We start from the raw sequence: 13,148 nt of genomic DNA, 5'->3' as shown, positions 1-13,148 counted from the left end.
ATTTCCACCAAATGAAATGAAAGTCTGGGTGCCAAACAAGCTGTACTACATAGAAATAGAAGTACACCATACTAATAATTATTCAAGAAAGTTGTAAAATTATTTATGAACCAAAACTGCTGTAGAAATGCTTAGCATGCTTCTGTCAACTGTATCTATACACGGTTTATGATATTGCTCATCTTCTTTCAGGCCGAATATATTTTTTGGGACCAATGGAAGAGGAAGTCTATAGCACTGAATCATCCAATGAAGGAGATGTGCAAGAAGATGGCGACAAGGAGAAAAACCTTGCTAAGGGCGATGTCTTTAAGCCGGTTGATATGGATCCAGAGTGGATACCTAAAGTAGGGATGGTATTCGACTCGGAGGGAGACGCCTTTCAGTTCTATGTCGCATATGAATGCCGCTCTGGTTTTGGTATCACAAGGAGATCTAACAACACCTTTGATGGTTTGTGCTATCTGATCTAATGTAATATAGCGGGGTTTTTATGCCCCAAACTACGGATGTCGTGTTCTCCACAGGGACTAGGCGGCGACGACTACGTTCGGCTAAATCTAGGTGACCCAATTCAATGATGAAAACAGAAAATAAACCTAACACTAACAAGGATCAACAACAAAGAAAATAACAAAGAAGCAAAGGGAGATGAAGATTATCTTTACTCTGTCTTTTTGATATTTTTGTTATGCTTGAGAAAGAAAATGCTAAAACAAGCAAACATCAAACAAAGGAATTAAAAAGACATGAACATATATATATATATATATATATATATATATATATATATATATAACAATTAACAGGGGGAAGAAACAAGGTTGTAGGACAGAACATAAATGTATCACATCGCAGACACACACATATGTATATATATAACAGGTACTTGAGACAACATAAAAATCATATGTACTGGAGCTATCACAGGAACTTACAAACTGAAATTTTCTGCAGCAAGCAGTACACAGGCTATATGTATAACATAGAGACACCACTGAATCACAAAAGTTTCACAAACTGTAAGCTGAATATTGAACAGTTTTACACATCTCAAAAACACCGAAAGCACATTCAACACAGATGCAGAGGTTCAGAGCTGAACAGTAGCAGAGGTTCAGAAGAGAGACAGCAGCAACGGAGGTGAGAAGCAGAGTGCAGAGCAGGAACGTGGGAAAGAAGAGCAACAACAGTTTTAAGAGGAGGAGGACCAGAGATGCAGCAGTAGAGACGTGGGGAGTGGCAAAGCACAATAGCAGCAGCAGGTTCAGAGAAGGAGCAGGACAGCGGGGATGCGGGAAGAAGAACTAGAAGAGCAGCAGCAAGGTTAAGAGAGGAAGAAAGATGGAGGAGCAGCAGCAGGGGAGGAAGAGAGAAAGAGCAGCAGCGCGGGGGCGTTCACGCGGATGACCAGACACCCGCGCTGCCCTTGTCTGATCGGGCGCGCAAGATGCGGCGGTGGCTGGAGATGGTGGTGAGTGGTGGATCCTGGTGGTGGATGGCTGGGTGGCGCGGTGGTGCTGGTGATGGCGCGGTGGCGCGACGCCACGCCGGCCTGGCCGCGGCGGTGGCCGGAGGTGGAGAAGAAAGGGATCGGGGGAGAGAGATGAGATGCCAGGCCTCCGGGGATCGAAGGCCACCTAGGGATTTTGACCCCTCTTGATGAGACCGTTGATACACTACTCGTGAGTTCTATACAAAATGTCACAGATGTATCGAACCAGATCACGTCAAGGATCCAACCCTGTCTCAAGCTTAACCCAGACATGAGGTCAATAGCAAGGAAAAATGGCAGAGGGTTGCTAGGTTCTGCGCCATCATCAGCTTCTAATATTGTATGTTCAGATTATTGGGGAGTTTATTTGGCCGAAGTTTAGTTGAATAAGAAAATACCAGAAAACGCCTACATCGGGAGGCACCAAGATGAGTTTCTGCGAATCCTAGGGATTCGATGCTGCTGTACATGCGCCTGATCTTGTATTAGTTCTGGTGCAAGTATTTTTCTTTGGCTTCTTACATCTCGTTTGATCCGAAGATTCTCCTTCTACGTTTGTTCGTTTTTCTGCTACTGTTGCTGCTGTCGTTCATTATTGTCTTGCAAATACCGTGAAAAATCGGGTCATCTACACGCGCGAATTAGCATCTCGCTAGTTCTTGCTCCATCAAGTGGTATTCAGAGCTAAGGTTGTTCACGGTATTGTGTTGATCAAGATGTCGACCTCGGTCAACAAGGAAGACGAGGTTGCCGCTGATTCTCAGGAAATTATACGTCCAGTGTACGCGGATGATATTCCTCAAAATATCCGGGATGGTTTTGACCACACATGCAACTACATCAAGCAATGTCATGATGCGCTCAGCAAAAGGATAGATGTCCTAATCACTCGGTTCGATGGTTTGGCAGACATCATCAATATGCCGGCAACGAATTCTGCACCACCACAGACTGCTCCGGCTGCTCCATTGCGTTATGCACCACCGGCTCACGACGGACATGCCGGCGTGCATGATCGCCGTTTGGCGGCACCTCATGTTGGAGATGATGGTCTTGATGACGACGTTGACCAGGCAGCGGGGTACGCTCCACGACCACGACACTATGAGCCTCGTTCTGAAACATCCGTTCGTGGTGGAGTGCATGACCGAGTTGGTCAAGCTGTGCGTGTGCCTTTGGACGATGGAATTGGGCGCATAAAAATTTCAATATCTTCGTTCTCCGGCAAGTGCGAACCAGAAGGCTATTTGGAATGGGAGATGCGTGTTGGTCAAATTTTTGATGCCCATCATTATAGCGAGGAGAAGAAAGTTCAACTTGCTGGAATTGAGTTCACCGGTTACGCGCTAATTTGGTGGAATCAAATTTGTCGTTCAAGACATCGCCCGACGACTTGGCGAGGTATGAAAGAATTCATGAGGCGACGTTTTGTTCCTGAGCACTATAAGAGAGATATGTACAACAAGTTGCAGCGGCTCTCTCAAGGTAATATGAGTGTTGATGAATATTACAAGGAGATGGAATTGCTTATGATACGTATAGGGACAACAGAGGATCCGGAGGCCACCATGGCACGTTTCTTTAACGGGCTAAATATCGAGGTGCAGGATCGTGTTGAGATGGTGGTCTACTACAACATACAAGATCTTGTGCACCAAGCTGTGCGTGCGGAACAATAGATTAAGCGGCGCCAAGTCAACACAGTTCCCGGTAGCACTTTGAACGCATGGCGACGCTCACAGTATAGGAGTGAGGATGTCGGTCCTAGCTCCAGGGCGATATCATCAAATCGCTCTCATGGTTCCGTGCAGAAGGATGCTTCAAAATCAGGACTGTCGATGGTTGATTCTAGTGCACAGTCGACCGGACGCACCAGTGACATAGAGTGTTTCAAGTGTGGAGGAAGGGGACATATGAAGCGTGAATGTCCTAATGAGAAAAGAGTGTTGCTCACGAGAGATGGCTATGCATCTGCTAGTGATGAAGAGGCAGTTTTTGACACTTCTAGTGAAAAATCTAAGGATGCTGAAAATGTGGTTGCGAGTTTTGAAGCTGCTGAGTCATATCCTTCACTAATGGTGCAACGAGTGCAAGAGGATCGTATTGAGAATAAGGGGCAACGTTGGAATATTTTTCAGACTCAGTGCAAGGTCAATAACACCAATTATAAGTTGATTATAGATGGAGGAAGCTACACCAACGCGGTCAGCAAGGGATTGGTGGAAGCTTTGGGCTTACCTACATGGAAGCACCCTCAGCCACACCGTGTTGAGTGGATGTATCATACAGGGAAGCTGAAGGTTACTCATAAGGTCCGTGTTAATTTTTCTGTTGGCGATTATAGTGATGTGGTTATCTGTGATGTCATGCCAATGGATGCATGTCACTTGTTACTCGGAAGACCTTGGCAGTACGATCATAATACTACACATGAAGGTCGGACCAACACATATTCATTTTGGGATGCTGGGAAGAGACGTGTGTTCCGACCAATGTTTGCCGACACAATTAAGGTGGATGGTTGTGTTTTATTAGACAAAGCTGTTACAAAGACTACCTCGAAACCGAGGACGGTTTCAGTTCAAGAGGGAGGGGATGATGAGACCGTTGATACACTACTCGTGAGTTCTATACAAAATGTCAGAGATGTATCGAACCAGATCACGTCAAGGATCCAACCCTGTCTCAAGCTTAACCCAGACATGAGGTCAATAGCAAGGAAAAATGGCAGAGGGTTGCTAGGTTCTGCGCCATCATCAGCTTCTAATATTGTATGTTCAGATTATTGGGGAGTTTATTTGGCCGAAGTTTAGTTGAATAAGAAAATACCAGAAAACGCCTACATCGGGAGGCACCAAGATGAGTTTCTGCGAATCCTAGGGATTCGATGCTGCTGTACATGCGCCTGATCTTGTATTAGTTCTGGTGCAAGTATTTTTCTTTGGCTTCTTACATCTCGTTTGATCCGAAGATTCTCCTTCTACGTTTGTTCGTTTTTCTGCTACTGTTGCTGCTGTCGTTCATTATTGTCTTGCAAATACCGTGAAAGATCGGGTCATCTACACGCGCGAATTAGCATCTCGCTAGTTCTTGCTCCATCACCTCTCGATCAGATTTGCCCATATTGCACTTTGGCCCTTCTCTTCTCTTCTTTTGACTCAAGTAGATCCCTCTCCTCTTTAGCTAGCCCCTCTGGATACTTCTTATCATCACACACAAGTCCATTCTTCCTTCTCTTCTTTTCACTTGACTAATTTTCTTAGCCACCTAGTCCAGATCTTGGAAGTTTATAGTGCCTTTGTGCACTTTTCTGCAAAAGAAACAAATGACGAGTAAATGGTCTTTTATATGATTTTCATCCAAATATATCAGAGTTCATAGTAAGAATGGATGAACATATATCAACAAATGGTGTATATATGTGCCAAAATTATGTATATGAAATGTGCTTATCAAGTTCCCCCACACTTAAATCTTTGCTTGTCCTCAAGCAAAGGCATATGACAAAAGCAAGAACATGAACAGTGAACTGACTAGAGAATGTCAAGTGAAGTAGATCTCTAAACAGTGCATGCTTTGGACTTGGCTAGTGAAAATTAATGGTTAAGAGTGCTACATATCAATAGGACACTAGTAAACTCGACCATTTTAAACTTTTGCAATGATAAACGAAGATTAGCAAGTTCAAATGCTGATTGTGCCAAAGGGTTCCTAAAGAGAGCATGATCCCAAAAAAAAACTTATTACCCGGAACATAACATTATGGTAGAAGCACTTATTGAATTTGAAGGAAGTAATGGTAATATTTTATTGATCTCACTAAAGGAACATACCACCGATCCCGAGAACATGGTATACACCTGGCTTGACCAATTATTAGTTTTTTTAGTTTGTCTCCCCAAAGGAACATACCACCGATCCCGAGAACATGGTATACACCTGGTTCGACAATTACATTTCTATTATTATTAATTACTGCCCAAGCTAACCCGATTTCACATGCCACCGATCCCGGGAACATGACATGCTACTGTAGGTAGCCAGACTTATTTATTCATTATTACTTATCTTAAATGAACAACGCATAAGAACAAAAACAGGAATCATCACTTCTCCATGTCTGGTTCACATGCTACCGATCCAGGGAACATAGCATGCTAATCCATAGTGGTTAGGTGATTGCTCTCAATGGGAAGACACTTGGCACAAATTCAACATCTAAACGTGGTGATCTAGGTGTATCGTAGTAAATGCACAAAATGACGAAGTTTTCTAGTGTACTAGGGATTTGAGCACTCAAAACTAGTAGTTCTCATGAATTTTAGCAAAGCATGCATGGTGTAGATCACTAGTTTACAAGGCATTCAAAAATCAAGTTCACAAATTCACATCAAGCACAATGCCAAAGGTGAGATTCAGCTTGACAACAAGTAATAACTGGCTCAAGCAACCCAACTAGCAATTGAATTTAGCATGTATTTATGATATTCAGAATGGGTCATGAAACAGCTCACCGGGCTTAATGAAGTAGCACTCGCTTGATCACCTCACCAACTGCAGCTCTTCTCCTTTCCTTCCTTATGGATGCTCCAGCTTCACTCTTCTTCGTGTGTGCCCCATTGCTTCTCCTCATCACCATGTCGTGAATCCACCAGGATCCCAGGGAATGTCATCTCGAACTCGGTCAACTCGCAGTAAATGGTACACAAGCATCAACCTGAAGGAACACTCAACAACCAAGCCAATACAAGTGACAGAGAGAATGCCCTCTAAGTCATCGATAGAGTACCCTATCATATAAGTATATCTATTGAGCAAGTCAGGAACATGTATCAACAACAAGTCACATGGTGCATAGGCAGTATCCATGATATGGCATATCTTGTCGAGAAAGCTGATATCATACCTGAGATACTTGGGAAGAACCTTCAGGACTACCTCAATTGAAGATACCAAGTGAGGTGTGCTTGTAGAAATTTCCACTGGACTCATGTCAACAAGTGAAATAGTAGAGCTTGGCTCCTTGACATCTGAATCCACCTCATCATAATCAACCATGAAGCTCTCCATCTCAGGCTCAAGTGTTGAGGAATCAATGCAGCTGACATCATCAAAGGAGAACTTCTCCATATCTGGCTCTACCAGCACATGCTCAATATGAACTAAAGGTGACTCCTCAATATCAAAAGCAACTAACTGCAGCTCCGGCTCATCCATGGAAGAATCATCACAATGCAAAACTGAATCTCCAACACTAGTATCCATGTGATCTGTAGCGCGTGTGTCAACTAGAATGGTGTCATCATCGTCAAAGATAATCCATGCAAGCTCAATCTTGTGACACTGAGATAGAGGTTCAGGATTTTGTGTAAGAATTGGCGGCTGAGGTGTAGTGATTTGTTGCAAGCAAACCAATGAATCAGAGGTGGGCTTATCATTGTACCACTGAAGTTGGTGGAAAGCTATGCTCTCAATCAGCAGAAAAGCATCATCAAGTGTCTTGTTTGTAATAGCTCCGCCCGCTGCCATATCGACGTAAGCTCGAGTGTCCCAAGTCAATCCTCTATAGAATATCTTCAGCTCTAACCATCTCTCGAGCCCGTGGTTAGGACATCTCCTGAATAAAGCCTTGTATCTCTCCCAAGCATCATACAAGCTCTCGCCTTCACGCTGAACGAAGCTGAGGATCTCATCTCGAATTGCGGACTGCTTGTGTAATGGGAAATATTTATCCAAGAAAGCTTGTGATATCTCGTTCCAACTGAATGATCTTGATGGCAAGGATCGATACCAAGCACGAGCATCATCCCGGAGAGAGAATGAGAACAGCTTGCACTTGATACCATCTTGAGGAACTCCATGGTACTTGACTGTACCTTAATACTCCATGACTCGGTATAAGTGCTCATAGGGATCCTCAGTGGGCAGTCCTCCAAACTGTTGTTGTTTAACCAAAGCAATAAGACCAGGCTTCATGTCAAAATTCTCTGCCTCAATAGTTGGCGAAACCGGTCCTGTGATATAACATTGACTACTTTGCATCCAAAGATCACAAAGCAATGCCATATCTTAACCAAGTGTAACTATAGAACAACCAGCAATGATTTATGATTCCCTACACACACTCATAAACAGTAAACACTAGTCAGAAGGTTAGTATCCTAATAAGCCGAAGCAACAATGGGGGAAAGTAGAGGAAAAACACTGAAGATGAAATACACGACGAATTGAACAAGGAACTAAAGTAAATCTAGCCTATAACCTAACACAATCGCTCGACGCTAGTCCCCAGCAACGACGCCAAAATAATCTAATGTAATATAGCGGGATTTTTATGCCCCAAACTACGTATGTCGTGTTCTCCAACGGGACTAGGCGACGACGACTACGTTCGGCTAAATCTAGGTGACCCAATTTAATGATGAAAACAGAAAATAAACCTAACACTAACAAGGATCAACAACAAAGAAAATAACAAAGAAGCAAAGGGAGATGAAGATTATCTTTACTCTGTCTTTTTGATATTTTTGTTATGCTTGAGAAAGAAAATGCTAAAACAAGCAAACATCAAACAAAGGAATTAAAAAGACATGAATATATATATATATATATATATATATATATATATATATATATATATATATATAACAATTAACAGGGGAAGAAACAAGGTTGTAGGACAGAACATAAATGTATCACATCGCAGACACACACATATGTATATATATATATATATATATATATAACATGTACTTGAGACAACATAAAAATCACATGTACTAGAGCTATCACAGGAACTTACAAACTGAAATTTTCTGCAGCAAGCAGTACACGGGCTATATGTATAACATAGAGACACCACTGAATCACAAAAGTTTCACAAACTGTAAGCTGAATATTGAACAGTTTTACACATCTCAAAAACACCGAAAGCACATTCAACACAGATGCAGAGGTTCAGAGCTGAACAGTAGCAGAGGTTCAGAAGAGAGACAACAACAACGAAGGTGAGAAGCAGAGTGCAGAGCAGGAACGTGGGAAAGAAGAGCAGCAGCAGTTTTAAGAGGAGGAGGAGCAGAGATGCAGCAGTAGAGACGTGGGGAGTGGCAAAGCGCAATAGCAGCAGCAGGTTCAGAGAAGGAGCAGGACAGCAGGGATGCGGGAAGAAGAAGTAGAAGAGCAGCAGCAAGGTTAAGAGAGGAAGAAAGGTGGAGGAGCAGCAGCAGGGGAGGAAGAGAGAAAGAGCAGCAGCGCGGGGGCGTTCATGCGGATGACCAGACGCCCGCGCCGCCCTTGTCTGATCGGGCGTGCAAGATGCGGCGGTGGCTGGAGATGGTGGTGAGTGGTGGATCCTGGCGGTGGATGGCTGGGTGGCGCGGTGGTGCTGGTGATGGCGCGGTGGCGCGACGCCACGCCGGCCTGGCCGCGGCGGCGGCCGGAGGTGGAGAAGAAAGGGATCGGGGGAGAGAGATGAGATGCCAGGCCTCCGGGGATCGAAGGCCACCTAGGGATTTTGACCCCTCTCGATCAGATTTGCCCATATTGCACTTTGGCCCTTCTCTTCTCTTCTTTTGGCTCAAGTAGATCCCTCTCCTCTTTAGCTAGCCCCTCTGGATACTTCTTATCATCACACACAAGTCCATTCTTCCTTCTCTTCTTTTTACTTGACTAATTTTCTTAGCCACCTAGTCTAGATCTTGGAAGTTTATAGTGCCTTTGCGCACTTTTCTGCAAAAGAAACAAATGACAAGTAAATGGTCTTTTATATGATTTTCATCCAAATATATCAGAGTTCATAGTAAGAATGGATGAACATATATCAACAAATGGTGTATATATGTGCCAAAATTATGTATTTGAAATGTGCTTATCATTATCGCTCTACCTTCATATGCTCTAAAGGAGGGCAATCTAGGCTGAGATCTGGTGTGAAAAGGCCTGCAAGAAAGCGAGGCACAAAGACTGGCTGCAAGGCTAAGATCATTGTCAAGGACACCCATTTTCAGAATCGCTGGGAAGTTATTGTTCTTGAGTTGGAGCATAACCATCCACTGGATCCCAGCTCGACTAAATATAAGAAGCATTTAGAGAACATCCCTTCCTCTCTAAATCCACCTCTTCCGTCTGAGGCGCCACAAAGTAGCTTAGTTGTTGGACATTGTAGTAGTTTTGGAGATAGTGGCATACCTTCATCTGCCCAGATTGAAATCAAGACCAAGATAGATGGAAATAGGAAACTAAAGCTTTTTGAAGGAGATTTGGAGGCATTAGTGAGTTTTTTCAATGACATGCAAGATCAAAACCCATGTTTCTTTCACAGTTTAGACATGAATGAGAAGGTGGAATGTCTTCTGGGCTGATGCCAAATCATGTAGTTCTTACAATTACTTTGGTGATGTGGTTGCTATTAATGTCACAAACTTCAGTGATCAATATGATATACAGTTTGTGTCATTTGTGGGCACTAACCACCACGCTCAACCACTGTTACTAGGCCGTGGTTTGCTTTGCTTGCTGGTAGATTTCTTGGAGCTTACGTGTGGATTTTTGATACATGGTTAAGATGCATGAATGCCTCATCACCACCTTCAATAATTACCAACTATTATCATGATGTTGCGATAGCTGTTAAAAAGGTTTTCCCCAATTCACGACACCGCTTTTGCCTTTGGCACATTTTAAATGAGCTTCCTGAGAAGTTGGCCGGAATGGGAAAGAACGATGAAATGATTTCTGCTTTCAGCACATTAGCCTATGACTCAGTTACTATGCTTGATTTTAACAAAGAGTGGCAAGAAATGACGCATCAATTTCAGTTGGAGGGAAATGGATGGCTGTCCAAATTATACGAGGTCAGGGCACAGTGGGCTCCTGCTTATGTGAAGGATTTTTTTTGGGCGGGAATTTCCATCATAGACAGAAGTGACGGTGCAACTGACTATTTTGATGGGTGGTTAATGTCTGGTATGTTTGTGCAAATGGTTGTTAAGCAGTATGAGGCAGTTGTTAGAACTAAGTTAGAAAAGGAAACCCATGAGGATTTGCAATCGTCTTAGATGAGGCCACAATGATGATTGGATTGCCTATGGAGGAGCAAGCAGGAAAGGTGTACACAATGGAGATATTTCAAACTTTCTTGAAATGAATTAGGGCATTCATTTCACTGCATGATACTTGATCGGAGTGATTCAGTAGTTACATACATAGTATCAAAGCATGTAAATCAAACAAAGGTGGACTACAAAGTTGCTTATGACAATGCTAAAGATGATATATGGTGTTTCTGCCGCTTGTTTCAATTTAAAGGTATATTGTGCAGACATGCTCTCACTCTACTAAGGCAGGAGCTTGTACCGATGATTCCATCAAAATACATCATTCATCGCTGGTGTAAGGATTGTAAACTAACTTGTTCTTCCATGTCCCGAGACGTCTCATTAAGTACTCAGGAATTGGGAGGTTATGATGATCTCTACAAACTAGGCAACCAATACTTTGCAGAAGTTGTGGAACTGGGTTCTGTGAACTCAGAATCAAAAGATTATGCTTTGTCAGTCACGAGGGAGATCAGGGATAAAGTGATTTCTTATGAGAAGTCACTAAGAGATCAAAGAGTCGATAGTCAAGTTTCAACTGCCAACTTTGCATATAATCCAGTGAATGAGGATTTTACTGATGATGCATTACCATTTCTCTTAGTACAATGGTTGGGATCTCATGCAAGGTCAGTCAAAACGTTCGTGCAAGAAGAAACTGACGCACCAACAGTTCTTGATACCCTGAAAAAGAAAACTAAAAGGGCCTTTACCAAGAGGAGGAATGCCACTGCGAACAACCTATGCACAATGGTCACTGCAACTGACAACATAACAGAAAGCGCAAATGTATGTATTGTTACCAGGTCCACACATTTGACTAGTATTTTTTTCTTCATACAGTTCTTGATCATTAACATTGAAGTTTTTCCCCATTAGGTTCAGCAAGATCAAGTAAATGAGGGATGGCCATCAACATCTAGTGGTGCACCAGATACCTTCCCATACGAAGTAAGCCTAAATATACCCTTTCGAGTTCCCCTCTCTGTTCTTACTGGTCTTAGTAAATTCTGATAAACTAATGCTTATTTTTCTTAAAATTTGTTTGTCTTCTAGGTGGAGACCATATCTTTCGATTTGACACAATACAACAATGAGCCAAGCTTCCATTGGCCTGAAAGCAGCAGCAGATCTCAGCTTCAGTGAAAGGAGGCAACACTTAGTTATGTGTTCATTCTAGTAGCCTGTGTTCTAACATGATCACATGATGGGTAGAGTAAGTGTTGATAGTTCAGATCCGACCTTGTTTGCTCTGCTACTAGGAAGTCGGTGGCCGTCTGAACAAAGGTGATTTTTTTTCTCAAACATGGCTGTTGGGGATATAACTATTTGTCTAAGCCGCCCAGGAGGGGCCGTGTTACGCAAAGAAGACTCACCAGAAAGAAGCCCAAGACCAAGCATGAAGATGGCGGTTCAATAAAGGGCTTAAGGCCCACAGGCGACTTAAGGCCCGTTGTAGCAAACCGCCACAATGGCATGACTTGTATCGTAAGGTAGATTTAACTAGTCACCGAGCCGGACACTGTTTATAAGCCGGTCGGGACTCTGTAAGCCACATGGCGTCAACCCGTGTATATAAGGGGATGACCTGCTGGCGGTTTAGGGCAAGAAACAACTCATCGAGAGCCGGGCATAGCGTATGTTGCTCCCTGATCATCGAAACATCAATATCAACCCAACTAGACGTAGGCCTTACCTTCACCGTAAGGGGCCGAACTAGTATAACCCTCTCATGTCCCTTGTCCCAATTAACCCCTTCAAGTTTCCTAGTTGCGATGGCTCCACAACTAAGTCCTTTCACGAGGACATCAGACGTGACAATTCCATGACAGTTGGCGCCCACCGTGGGGCCAGCGCACGGTGGATTTGAGTTCTTGAAGGGCAACTTCAAAGGGCTCAAGGGATACGTAGTGGGCCAGATGACCAAGAGTCGTCGCGGCAAGATCTACATCGACGACGAAGGCTGGGGCCCCGACGCCGGCTCAATTGAGTACGGGTACCGGGTCCCCTTCGACGGAATCCACGTCTTCATCGGCCGGATTGGTGAGCTGGGCCCTGAGCCGGACAGCTGCACGGGCCTCGTCGAGACGGCTCAACATGCAAGGAAGACCCGAATTCAACCCGTCATGAAGCGTGCTTTCGTGGGCTGCATCCATGGAGAGGAACTTTTTGAAGGATCTGAAGATGGTGGTGAGACGGCCGTCCTCACGGACGGTGACTCGTCCGCCGGTTCAACAGATTCGTTGTACCAAGTGCAAGATGGCGTGCTCGGGGGCTGTTCCGATGGCACCAGTATTCCGGACCCCTGTGAGCCGCCAACATGAGCAGGAGTCTTCCTGGCTGGGACTCAGCCCGGCTCAAACTCCACAGCTGCTGCAGCAATAATGTCCGAGACAGGAGCAGCCGAGGCAGGCGGCCCTGTGCGCCCGCCGGCTCAGGTGCTGATAGATCTCATGGACAAGCTTACGACCCTGTTAACCGCAACAGTTATTCCCGCGAATAAAGATGAGCATGACGCGGAGGTGGCACGGGTGCGTGAGGAAATAGCTCAGGCCAAG

General features: G+C 44.1%; 1 non-coding gene and 1 pseudogene across 1 annotated transcript; both read left to right on the top strand.

The window, feature by feature from the left end:
• Positions 1-215: 215 nt before the first annotated feature.
• On the top strand, positions 216-11,736 carry LOC123044751 (protein FAR1-RELATED SEQUENCE 6-like; annotated as a pseudogene).
• LOC123047773 (small nucleolar RNA R71) lies at positions 7,092-7,195 on the top strand. The gene has a single exon (XR_006423137.1). It is a non-coding gene; the product is annotated as a small nucleolar RNA R71 (small nucleolar RNA).
• Positions 11,737-13,148: the final 1,412 nt, after the last annotated feature.

Source organism: Triticum aestivum, chromosome 2B (genome assembly GCF_018294505.1).
Source record: "Triticum aestivum cultivar Chinese Spring chromosome 2B, IWGSC CS RefSeq v2.1, whole genome shotgun sequence".
Lineage (NCBI taxonomy): Eukaryota > Viridiplantae > Streptophyta > Magnoliopsida > Poales > Poaceae > Triticum > Triticum aestivum.
Note: the sequence above shows the minus strand (reverse complement) of the source record. Positions and strands in the feature narration are given on the sequence as shown.